We start from the raw sequence: 9,712 nt of genomic DNA, 5'->3' as shown, positions 1-9,712 counted from the left end.
AGGAGCCATATTTAGGATTTCACTGTCTTCAGAGGTTCAAACAGCATAGTAACCTCAGATTTTATATTTTTTTAAAATTTGAAACTTAGGCATAAAGATATATAAAGGTAAGTAATTTACCAATCCATTCTGGCAAGTCAATCAATCAATAAACATTTATTAAGCATCTACTGCATGCCAGGCATTGTGTTAAAGTTGGCACACCATCCTGATGATCCACTAATGATCCGGAAGAAGTTGAAGGTACCATGTAGGAATCAATCAATGAAGATGACTTAATTTGACCTGCACAAGAGTGGGAAAACATAATTCTATTGATTACAAAATCATTCTACTAGCAATAGTTTTTAAATGGAGAAGGAACTATGAAGTGAGACTAAACAGTAATGAACTTTCTTATCAATAAAAAAGTTTGGGCATTCTGTTGGGTATAGCTTAAGTATTATTTGTTTTTTAAATCAATCATATGCGTCTACCTTGTTTTACCAGTTGCACATAAAAATCTTTTCTTAATAAATCCCCCTGTCAACTGAACTATGATGTCTTGATATGATTTTGAAAAATTTGCTGAAATAAGAATTTAACCTGAAACTATTTTGTGAATCTCATACAATGTGCATAATTGGGTGGCTTGAATTCTTAGTCCTTAGTCTTCTATAGTCTTTAGTGGTTTTTCTTTTTTCTACATTTTATATTTACTAAGAGTCTACTGTGTGCCAGGTATTGTACTGAGCCCTGAGGATACAAAGAAAGGCAAAAGAAAGTTCCTTCCCTTAAGGATCTCTAACCTTAAGCAGTGAACTGGACAATGAGAATAAAATAGGATGCAGTGTGTGAATAGGCATAAAATTAAAGTCCAAGTAATAAAGTTCTGAGTAGTTACCCCTGAGCCACATCCATATTTACTTGCTCTTTTCCTGAAATAATAACTGCCACCTTTTTTCCTACCCTTTCCCCGAAATACTATACAGTTCCTTCAAAGTTGTTGTTAATTATGAGCTGGGAGGGTTGGATCGAATATTCACAGATTCTGATTGATTTGTTTTCATCTTCAGGGACATGGAAACTTGCTTAAGTTAGTCATAACAAGTAAGGGGCTACCTAGAATTCATACTTGCTAACTTTCTGTCTGGTGTTCTGTCTATTATAAGCACTTTTCTTATTTTTCTCTTCAAAGAAAGAACTATAAAAGGACACAAGAACAGCATTTGTAACCTGGAAATCATAATCATTGAGCCCAAGCCTTCTAAAGCTGAGATCCGTTTCCCCCATACCTCAGACAAAACAAAATCAAATTATTGTTAAGTAGCAATTCCCTTGAACCCAAGAGTTGGAAAGTCGTAGTCTTGGTCTAAAGGTAAGTAGTATTGGGAGCAAGTGGGACATAATGATGCCTTGTGCTTTCTGGTCAGTAAGCTCCTGGATCTTAAAACTTTTTTTCTTTCTACCCTACTGTTTTTTTTTTTTTTTCTGTGATTTCTTTTTATTTGAAAGTTTAATAAAAGTTGCCAAAGAATGGACCTCACCATATTTGTTTGTGATGAATAGATATTCCTGTTCACTATTTTCTTAGATGCTTACAACAGCTTGGAAATGACGATCACAAAGGGCCTTAAGTGAAGAAGTGACATCGGGCCTGAAGAATTGTTTTCTTTTGGTCTTGTGCTTATGAGAGAGAAGGGGTTTGATTAATTTCTCAATGAAAAATGGGATGCCATTGCAAACTATTTTCAGGTAAGTTGGAAAGTGAGACATGTTCATTTCAAAAGCTTCCTCCACTAAGATAGGAAAATTGATGAGGATTAATAAGGAGTTATTTTCTTGCTTGAAGTCATGAGTTTTAACCTTTTCCAAAATGGTAATGATGCCAAAGTAATGACTATCTGAAAGTTAGTGAGGAAGGAGCCTTTCTGAAATAGCCCTACAGTTGGGAGGAGGTAGAACAGTCCTTCTGGGAATATTGCAGGAGGCAAGGCACAAAAAGATAACATTGTAAACGTCTAGTAGATGAACGCAAGTTAATATGGAGGCCAGGTCTGAATCCCTCAATGTGGGTCTCAGTTTATTCGTTTATAAAATGAAAAGTTTGGACTAGATGACCTACCCCCTGTAGTCCTTTGTGGATGTAGATTTAGGTTCTTAGATTTCTAAGCAGAGTGGGCTTGTGGGTGAACAACTAGTGAGAGAGATCTCTTTTTAGCTTCTTGAGCTTCTCCCTAAATAGGGTAATAAGATAATAATGCAAAGTGCTGTGAAGCCAAACATTAGGGAAAGAGCAGATGAACTCATGGAAAATCAAGAGGAAAAAAGGCCACATGCTGTCAGGTGGCACTGACACGCCTTTTCATCTGGTGCTGATAGGGAAAATTGCTGGGGTATTGCTGGTTTTTTTTTTTTTTTTTAAGAGACTAAGTTTTACTACATTACTGTATTCTGAAAGTCGTGGATTTTTACTTCTTAAACAAATTGCAAAGTGTCTTATTTTTACTTTTTAAAAACAAGTATGAATAGAGAAGAAAATCTCGCTGAGATTCTCCACAGGGTGGTCTCACAAGCAGAAGGGCTAGAAGGCCTGTCTGCTGTGGACCACAGATGCACGCACTGGAAACACTGGTGGGAAGGGATCCTTCCAGAAGGCAAGAGACTGCATTTAAAAATCCAACATGAGTCTTGTGGCCCATCTCAACCACGCAAAGCTCCAGTTAGAACGATTACCATTCATGGCCAAGCATTTGTTCTGTAAACTTCTTGACTACATAGTCCAGAAACTTCATTAAGGGGAAATTTGGGCATCACTGTCAGGATGTGACTTGCAGGCAGCTTCTCTTTTGAATATTCGTCACTCGAGAAAATTCAGGAGGTCCTGATACTCTTTGGAGGAGAATGTGTGTGTGTATGTCTTATTAGGTCTGTCTCTGCCTCTGTCTCTCTGTCTCTGGCTCCCTCTCCTTCCTCTTTCTCCCCCACTTCCCTGAATGTTCTGAGGGACAGTAAGTTTCCCTACAAACAAAGCAAATCCCCAAGAACACCTTGCTGCTGTCCAGATGCCTACAAAGTACACACTACCTGTATGGTTTTCTGGTACTCTCCTTGCTTCCTGGTATAGAAGTTAATTCTTCCATTTCTTTTTCTTTTTTCAGGCAGTTGAGGTTAAGTGACTTGCCCAGAGTCACATAGCTAATAAATGTTAAGGGTTTGAGGCCAGATTTGAACTTGGGTCCTCTCCACTCCAGGGTCAGTGCCATATCTATTGTACCATCTAGCTGCCTCTTAGGAGTTTCTTTAAAAGAACATTTTGTGCTGTCCCTTTAAAACTTTCTTTCTGGTTAAATTACTTGAAGAATTATTAGTTTATTATTTAAGGCAATATCCTGTTTGGGATCTCATAATTTGAGAGAGGTAGAGAATTCTGGCTAGTGTCCAAGTGAGAAAGTTTTTAAAGGCTTGACAAATACAATACTGGAGGTGCTGTTTAGTGATGTTTATCCAGGAGCAAGGGAAGTTCTCGGAGTGGGAGACAATGCCTGCCATTCTGCAAATTTTCTGAAGGCAGAGAAGAGGAATTACATGAAGTATGAAAAGAATGAGCTGAAGACCTGGAGTCACTCTTTCAAATCTTGGCCTGGAATGGAATAGCCATATGATGTTGGGCAAGTATTAAACCTCTTAGAGCCTCAATTTTCTCATCCATAAATGGGGATACTGAACCTTAAGTGACCTGCTTCAGAGAGTTATCATGGGAATAAGAGTGATCTACCTTACAATATTGTTGTGAGGATCAGATGAGTTACTCGTTAAGTCCTTGACATAGACCCTGGCCCGTTGAAGATGTGATTATTCTGCCCTCCAGGTGAGGAAACTGAGACAGACAGCAATTGAGTGACTTGGCCAGGGTCAAACAACTAGGAAGTGTCTGAAGGCTGATTTGGACTCGGATCTCCGATTCCAAACCCAACACCAGCTCATTGTGATCTGTCATTTTTGCACGTTTTAGTTGGTTCTAACTAAGAAATTTATAAACTTGCAAGAGATGCGTGGTGACTGAGCAGTTTCACTGTGTGCGACAGAACCTTGTGCCAGTTTGTCAGCCTCCGGGTGAAGCCTACCTAGAAGCAGCAAAAAGTGGAATTGAGTGACCAGGCCCATTTGAACCTTACAACCCTGTGTTGTCATATGCTTCCCCAGGTGGTTCCATGGAGCAGGACAAGGTAGGCCAGACTCTATGTATTTTCTAGACTATATAGAGTCTGTGCCTCCCTGGCCTTGCTCCATGCTCTGCACTGAAGACGACTTTCTCCACATTGCTTTGAGACTGAGAGACCTGCTCAGAGGGAGACCGTGCTGGGCCAGGGCTCTGTGATAGAGGGTTGGCTGAGCCTGGAGGCTTGGAAGGAGGCCATGCCAGAAGAAGCCAGGTATCAGCAAGGTGCTAGGGATCCAAACACAGCAAGTGAAAAGGCCCTTTACAGGAAAGGAGCTTCTCTTCCAATGTACCTTCCCTATAAAGCACTTGAACAAATCTCTTTATCTTCTATAGAAGGGGAATGGCCCCCATACCTGTATCCTACCAAGACTGGTGGTAAAAGGACAGGGTAATAGAAGCAACAGTTGGTGCCAGGGGAAGGAAATGAGGAGCTGATTTTGCCCTTTGGGAGGCTCTTTCCTTCACTGCAGATGGCCTGGGCCAGTAGGAGGAGGCTTCCTCCTTAGTAGGATATTAGTCACCAGGGGCCACACCGCAGCCCTCAGGACTTTGTAGTTCCTGGAAAGCGACTCCCATTGTTTGTTTTTGTCATTCCTAGTCCCTGTTCCCTATGCCAAGAAGAGAAGGTAGAAAGTTTTTGAGGAGCTGGTACAACTCCCTATAAATGGCCTGGGGCTCTTTTCCATAGTACAAAAAGGCAACAGGATGGGGAAAGGCACTGGAGTCTCACGGGGGTGGAGGACAGGGGGAGGAAGTTGTGTCCTGTGGCAATCTTTGGGAGTGTGGATCCTTGGAATGGTGAGAAATGGGATTTGCCTGTCATCTACTTTGCTATGCTGTTTAAATGTTCTTCTGCTTTGAACTAATGTTTTCTGATTGGTTAGGTTAAAAAAAACAAACGCCTGGGGACTTATGAGTTATAATCTAAAGCAGATGTTAACACAAACATGTCTTGAACCTGGTGTAATTTTCAGGGACTCGCAATCAATGGGGGAAAGTATAGATTATTTAGCAACAAAGTCCCGTGTTTTCTAAGAGATTATTTCCAGTGACTGCCCTAAGTAGCTCATGTAGTGTTGTGCTGAATGACTGCCTTGTCTGGGACCTTGCAAGTGTTTGGTACACGGTGCAACAGTCCTTTGTGAGTGTATTGCACCTCCCACGGTGACACAATTGTTTCAGCTGGAAAATCCTTAAAGTTAGGGAAGTTACAGGTGCTGCTACCCACTCAGGCTGTGGCTGGCTTTTAAAGGCTCAGAAAATGTGCCTCTTCTCCTTAAATATGATCTGTGAAGTCAATTTGGTTTTTCCACCTCGTGGTTGGCTAGCTGGAGTTGTCTCATGACCCATAAGCCACTTTGTGCTGTGAATATCATTCATTCAGACTCAGATTTGTGAGCCTGGTTAAATCACAACCTCTTTGGATCCCAGTTTCCTCATTTAAAACGAGAAGGTTGATTCTGGAGAGCAGTTTGGAACTATGCCTGGAGATCTATCAAACTGCATGGCCCTTTGATCCAGCAATATCATTGCTAGATCTATATCCCAAAGACATCCCCAAAGGGGGAAAAAACTCATTTGTACAAAAACAAATTTGTGGTGGCAAAAAAATGGGAAATCAGAGAGATGCCTGTCAATTGGGGATGGCTAAACAAGCTGTGGAGTATGATCATTGTGCTATAAATAGGATACTGTGCTATGAGAAATGACAAACAAGATGATTTCGGAAAAACTTGGAAAGACTTAGATGAACTGATGGATAATGAAGTGAACAGAACCAGGAAAGCATTGTACACAGTAACAGCAATATTGTATAGTGAAAAACTGTGAATGACTTACTTATTTTCAGCAATGTCACGCCTGATGTCTGAGTACTGGCCTTACTCAGAAGCTCCAGATTCTCTTCTTGGTCTTCCAGCTTTCCACCAAGTTGACCTTTGGGTAAGTTACTTTGGGACTCGGATTCATCAGCTGTAAAATGAGGGGATTGGACGTGATGTCCTTTGAGGTCCTCTCTAGCTTGAAATCAATGATTTTATGAGCCTGTGCACAGGGATTACGCTGCTTTGCATGATGTTTGTTAAAAGCCATTGCTTGTCCCAATCAAAAAGATCCATCTGGGAGAAATTAAGAAGCCACTTGGATGTAGAGGCCCCAGAGTCAGAAGAATGTCAGTTGCAGAGATTGTACCAGATAGATCTATTTATTATTGGTTTGTTTTCCAAATCTAGGTCAATTTTCAGTTTTTAAAATGAGAGCAATTGAGGGAAAACTTAGCAAAGAGTTTATTTTGGATAAGAGAGAGGCAAGAATAGCATAGAATATACATGCACATGCATGTACTTTCCATATTTTGCTCAAAGGAAATCCTGTATTTTAAACTGTCCACGCCATAGCAATTCAGTAATGTTCCAGTAATCACTATTCTTAACACAGCAGTCAGGCCACTCTTAGCAAGATACCCAAGGTTAAGATTAAAAATCCCCAAAGGCTAGTGTTTCCCTCTCCTCCCATTTCTTCCAAAGAATGTGACCTCTGTGTTTATAAAGTGATTATGTTCCAGCAAAACAGGTGGTGTCTCTCTCTCTCTCTCTCTCTCTCTCTCTCTCTCTCTCTCTCTCTCTCTCTCTCTCTCTCTCTCTGTCTCTCTCTCTCTCTTTCTGTCTCTCTCTCTCTCTCTCTCTCTCTCTCTCTCTCTCTCTCTCTCTCTCTCTCTCTCTCTATGTTTCTGTCTCTGTCTGTCTGTTTGTTTCATCTGCTGGAAATCATGAAGAGCCAAAGGTGAATATCAGTTCCACTACTAGGCCAGGAATCTCACCCTTTAGATAAAAGGGACAGGAAAGATGAGGAAAGAATGTAAAGGAAACTGTTTTGCTGGGTGAGGCCTGTTAAATTGCAACTTGGCAAAAGGTTATGGTAGAAAGACTTTGATTAGATTAAGCTTTCCTTTGCCTGGGCTTTGTGAAAGGAGGATAAAGTTTCTTACCCTCCACAGTCACTGTTCTTCATGTTAACAAATGAAAGTTGATTCATAAGACCTAGTTCCAGGGTTATGTTGCTTGAGAATCCAGCCAAACTTTTTTTTCCCCCTTGACCCTTCTCCATTCCTGAACTGGTCAGGCCTTTGTAAAAAGCTTCCACTTTGGGGATGGGGGGGCCATGTTTCTGTTTATCTCATTCCCAGCTCATTTATGCAAGCACAAGAGGGGTGGTCCAGTGCTGCCATGATGTTCCCTAGTGTTACTAAGCACTGTTTAATAAAACTTGATGTAGCTAATAATTTTGTATCCATCCACAGGAAATAACTACTTATTTCTCTTTCAGATGGGTTTAAGCATAATTGCACGTGTGCTCCCTCTAGTGGTCACTTTGTGATTTTTGAAGAATGAATTCAAACTAAAGGGAGAAGAATTTGATCTGATCAGAGAAAGACCCTGGATTTCCATCCCTTCAGTTTTACTAATGGTTCTTTGAGGTCCTAGATAGTTAGGTACGGAGAGAAACTGGAGCAATGATGGAATTGTTCCCTCGGGCAGGCAGGAAAAAGGCTCTGATAGAGAGCAGTTGGTCCCACCTTGCTGTGTCCAACCAAGAAATCCAAGTTATGTTAAGCCCCTGAACTTTTTGGGGGGTCATGGGCAACCTCACTTTGATGTCATGAAATCCCAGGCATGTCCCTGAGATTAAATCTTCCCCATAAATCTGCTTATTGCCCATGCCATCTTTGCTGAACCTCCTTTGGATCAGTCTGCCACGACACTGTCTCTTGGTGTCTTTCCCCTTGTCCCTCTCCTCTGTGTCATGGAGTCTCTCCTAACCCATCTAAGCCTTATGGTGTCTCTCCTTTCGGATCCCACTTCTCTTTATGGCTAACTAACTCTTAGGTGCTAAATCTCTTTTAGGATTTAGCCTGCCAGCTAAGGACACACTCCAACCTTATGGGGTCTTTCCTTTCTCTTGACTAATTGTAAGTTCTACTAGGGAACTTTCCTTTCCATCATTAATTATTAAAACTATGTACTCTCCCACTCTATTTCATATTTACCATTCTTGATGGTCTGTTGTATCTCTTCATTTTATCTGTAACTTCTTCTCTTCAATAAACCTACTCTTTGCCAAAGAAAATGGCCAATGTGAATTCTTTACCTAACCGAACTCCAACATTTGTTTTCTCCTAAAGCCCATCACCTGGAATCACATCATTTGCTATATCAGCAAATAATGAAATATTTCATTATTTGAAATATTTCAAATCAGTACAAATAATGAAGCATGGGTGCTAAGTGGTCATGCTGGGTTTGGAACTCAGGTTTTCTAATTTCAGATTTTCTTTTCCTCTATCTTATATTATCTTAATAAGACAATGTTTTTATAGTGTTTTACAGTCAATTAATAAGCATTTATTAAGCATGTTTTATATGTCAGCTACTGGGGATAGCAGGACAAAAAAGAAACAATCTCTATCCTTTTGGAGTATACATTCAAATCAATTGACCAAACACTCCTTGCAGTCTTTCTGTGAGATAGATACACCAGAATATTATCATCTCCTATTTAAAAGTGGACCCAAGGCTCAAGATTATGGCTAAGTGGCTTACACAGAATATCTAGCTGGTGGCAACCACGACTGAAAACTAATTCTTCTTTAGGAACCAGTTTTCTCAAGAGCTGTCCTTATTTTGGTAAATTTTATAGGACCTCAGAACACAGAGATAAGCTGAGCCAACCTCTGAACAGAAATCAATCCCTGCTATGATAAGTTGACCTATGAGCAGCCTCCAATAAGAGGTGGGTGGGAGAAGGGACCCTATATATAATAGAAATCTGAGACCCTGAAGTGTCTCATGATGCTAACTTGATAGCTAAGAAGTCCACTGATGATATTACTGCAATAATTTAACCCTGATTTTATTCAGTGCACCAAATGCTGCTTCCTCATTCCATACCATGGTGTAAGAAACAAAATATTTAACCAAGAATGCCATTAACTCACTGATGAATGCAGGAAAGATTTATATTGTTATAAGAATAGGTTGCCTAGGTGAGTAGACACACCTCTGAAACTCAAAAGGCAGGGTTTTATTTCCTGTCCTGAATCTCAAGTTCCTCTCCTGATTCCCCATTGATTGGATGTTACAGAAGTTACAGGATATGAATCTCCAGCCCTCCTTACATAGCTAGTCCCTGCTCCCAAGGAGCTTACTTTCTAGAAGGGGGAAGATGATAACTTTGGAGGGCTAGGGGCAAAGAACAGATTCTTTTTAAACCTCAGGCCGCCACCCTTGATTATAAAAGTCAGTCCCTGCCCCCAAGAAGCTTACATTCTTAACCTGCACTCTTGATTATTCTTTGATGTCCTTGGGGGTTTCAATTTTCTAGTTTAAGTTTCATTTCTCCAATTTAATTTTCATAACTGGAAACCAAATAAATGCCCATCCATTTTTCATAATGGTGACTCATTGATCTCTTGGTCTGTGTTGGTTTCCATTACAGAAATTATCAGTAGCA

At 40.5% G+C, this 9,712-nt stretch overlaps 1 long non-coding RNA gene across 1 annotated transcript; it reads left to right on the top strand.

The window, feature by feature from the left end:
* Positions 1-1,742: 1,742 nt before the first annotated feature.
* Positions 1,743-8,329, top strand: LOC127551445 (uncharacterized). Its single transcript, XR_007951090.1, has 2 exons — positions 1,743-6,145; positions 7,529-8,329. It is a non-coding gene; the product is annotated as an uncharacterized LOC127551445 (long non-coding RNA).
* The last annotated feature ends 1,383 nt before the right edge of the window (positions 8,330-9,712 follow it).

Source organism: Antechinus flavipes, chromosome 1 (genome assembly GCF_016432865.1).
Source record: "Antechinus flavipes isolate AdamAnt ecotype Samford, QLD, Australia chromosome 1, AdamAnt_v2, whole genome shotgun sequence".
Taxonomy (NCBI): Eukaryota; Metazoa; Chordata; class Mammalia; order Dasyuromorphia; family Dasyuridae; genus Antechinus; species Antechinus flavipes.
The sequence above is the reverse complement of the archived record's forward strand: the minus strand, read 5'-3'. Positions and strand labels throughout refer to the sequence as shown.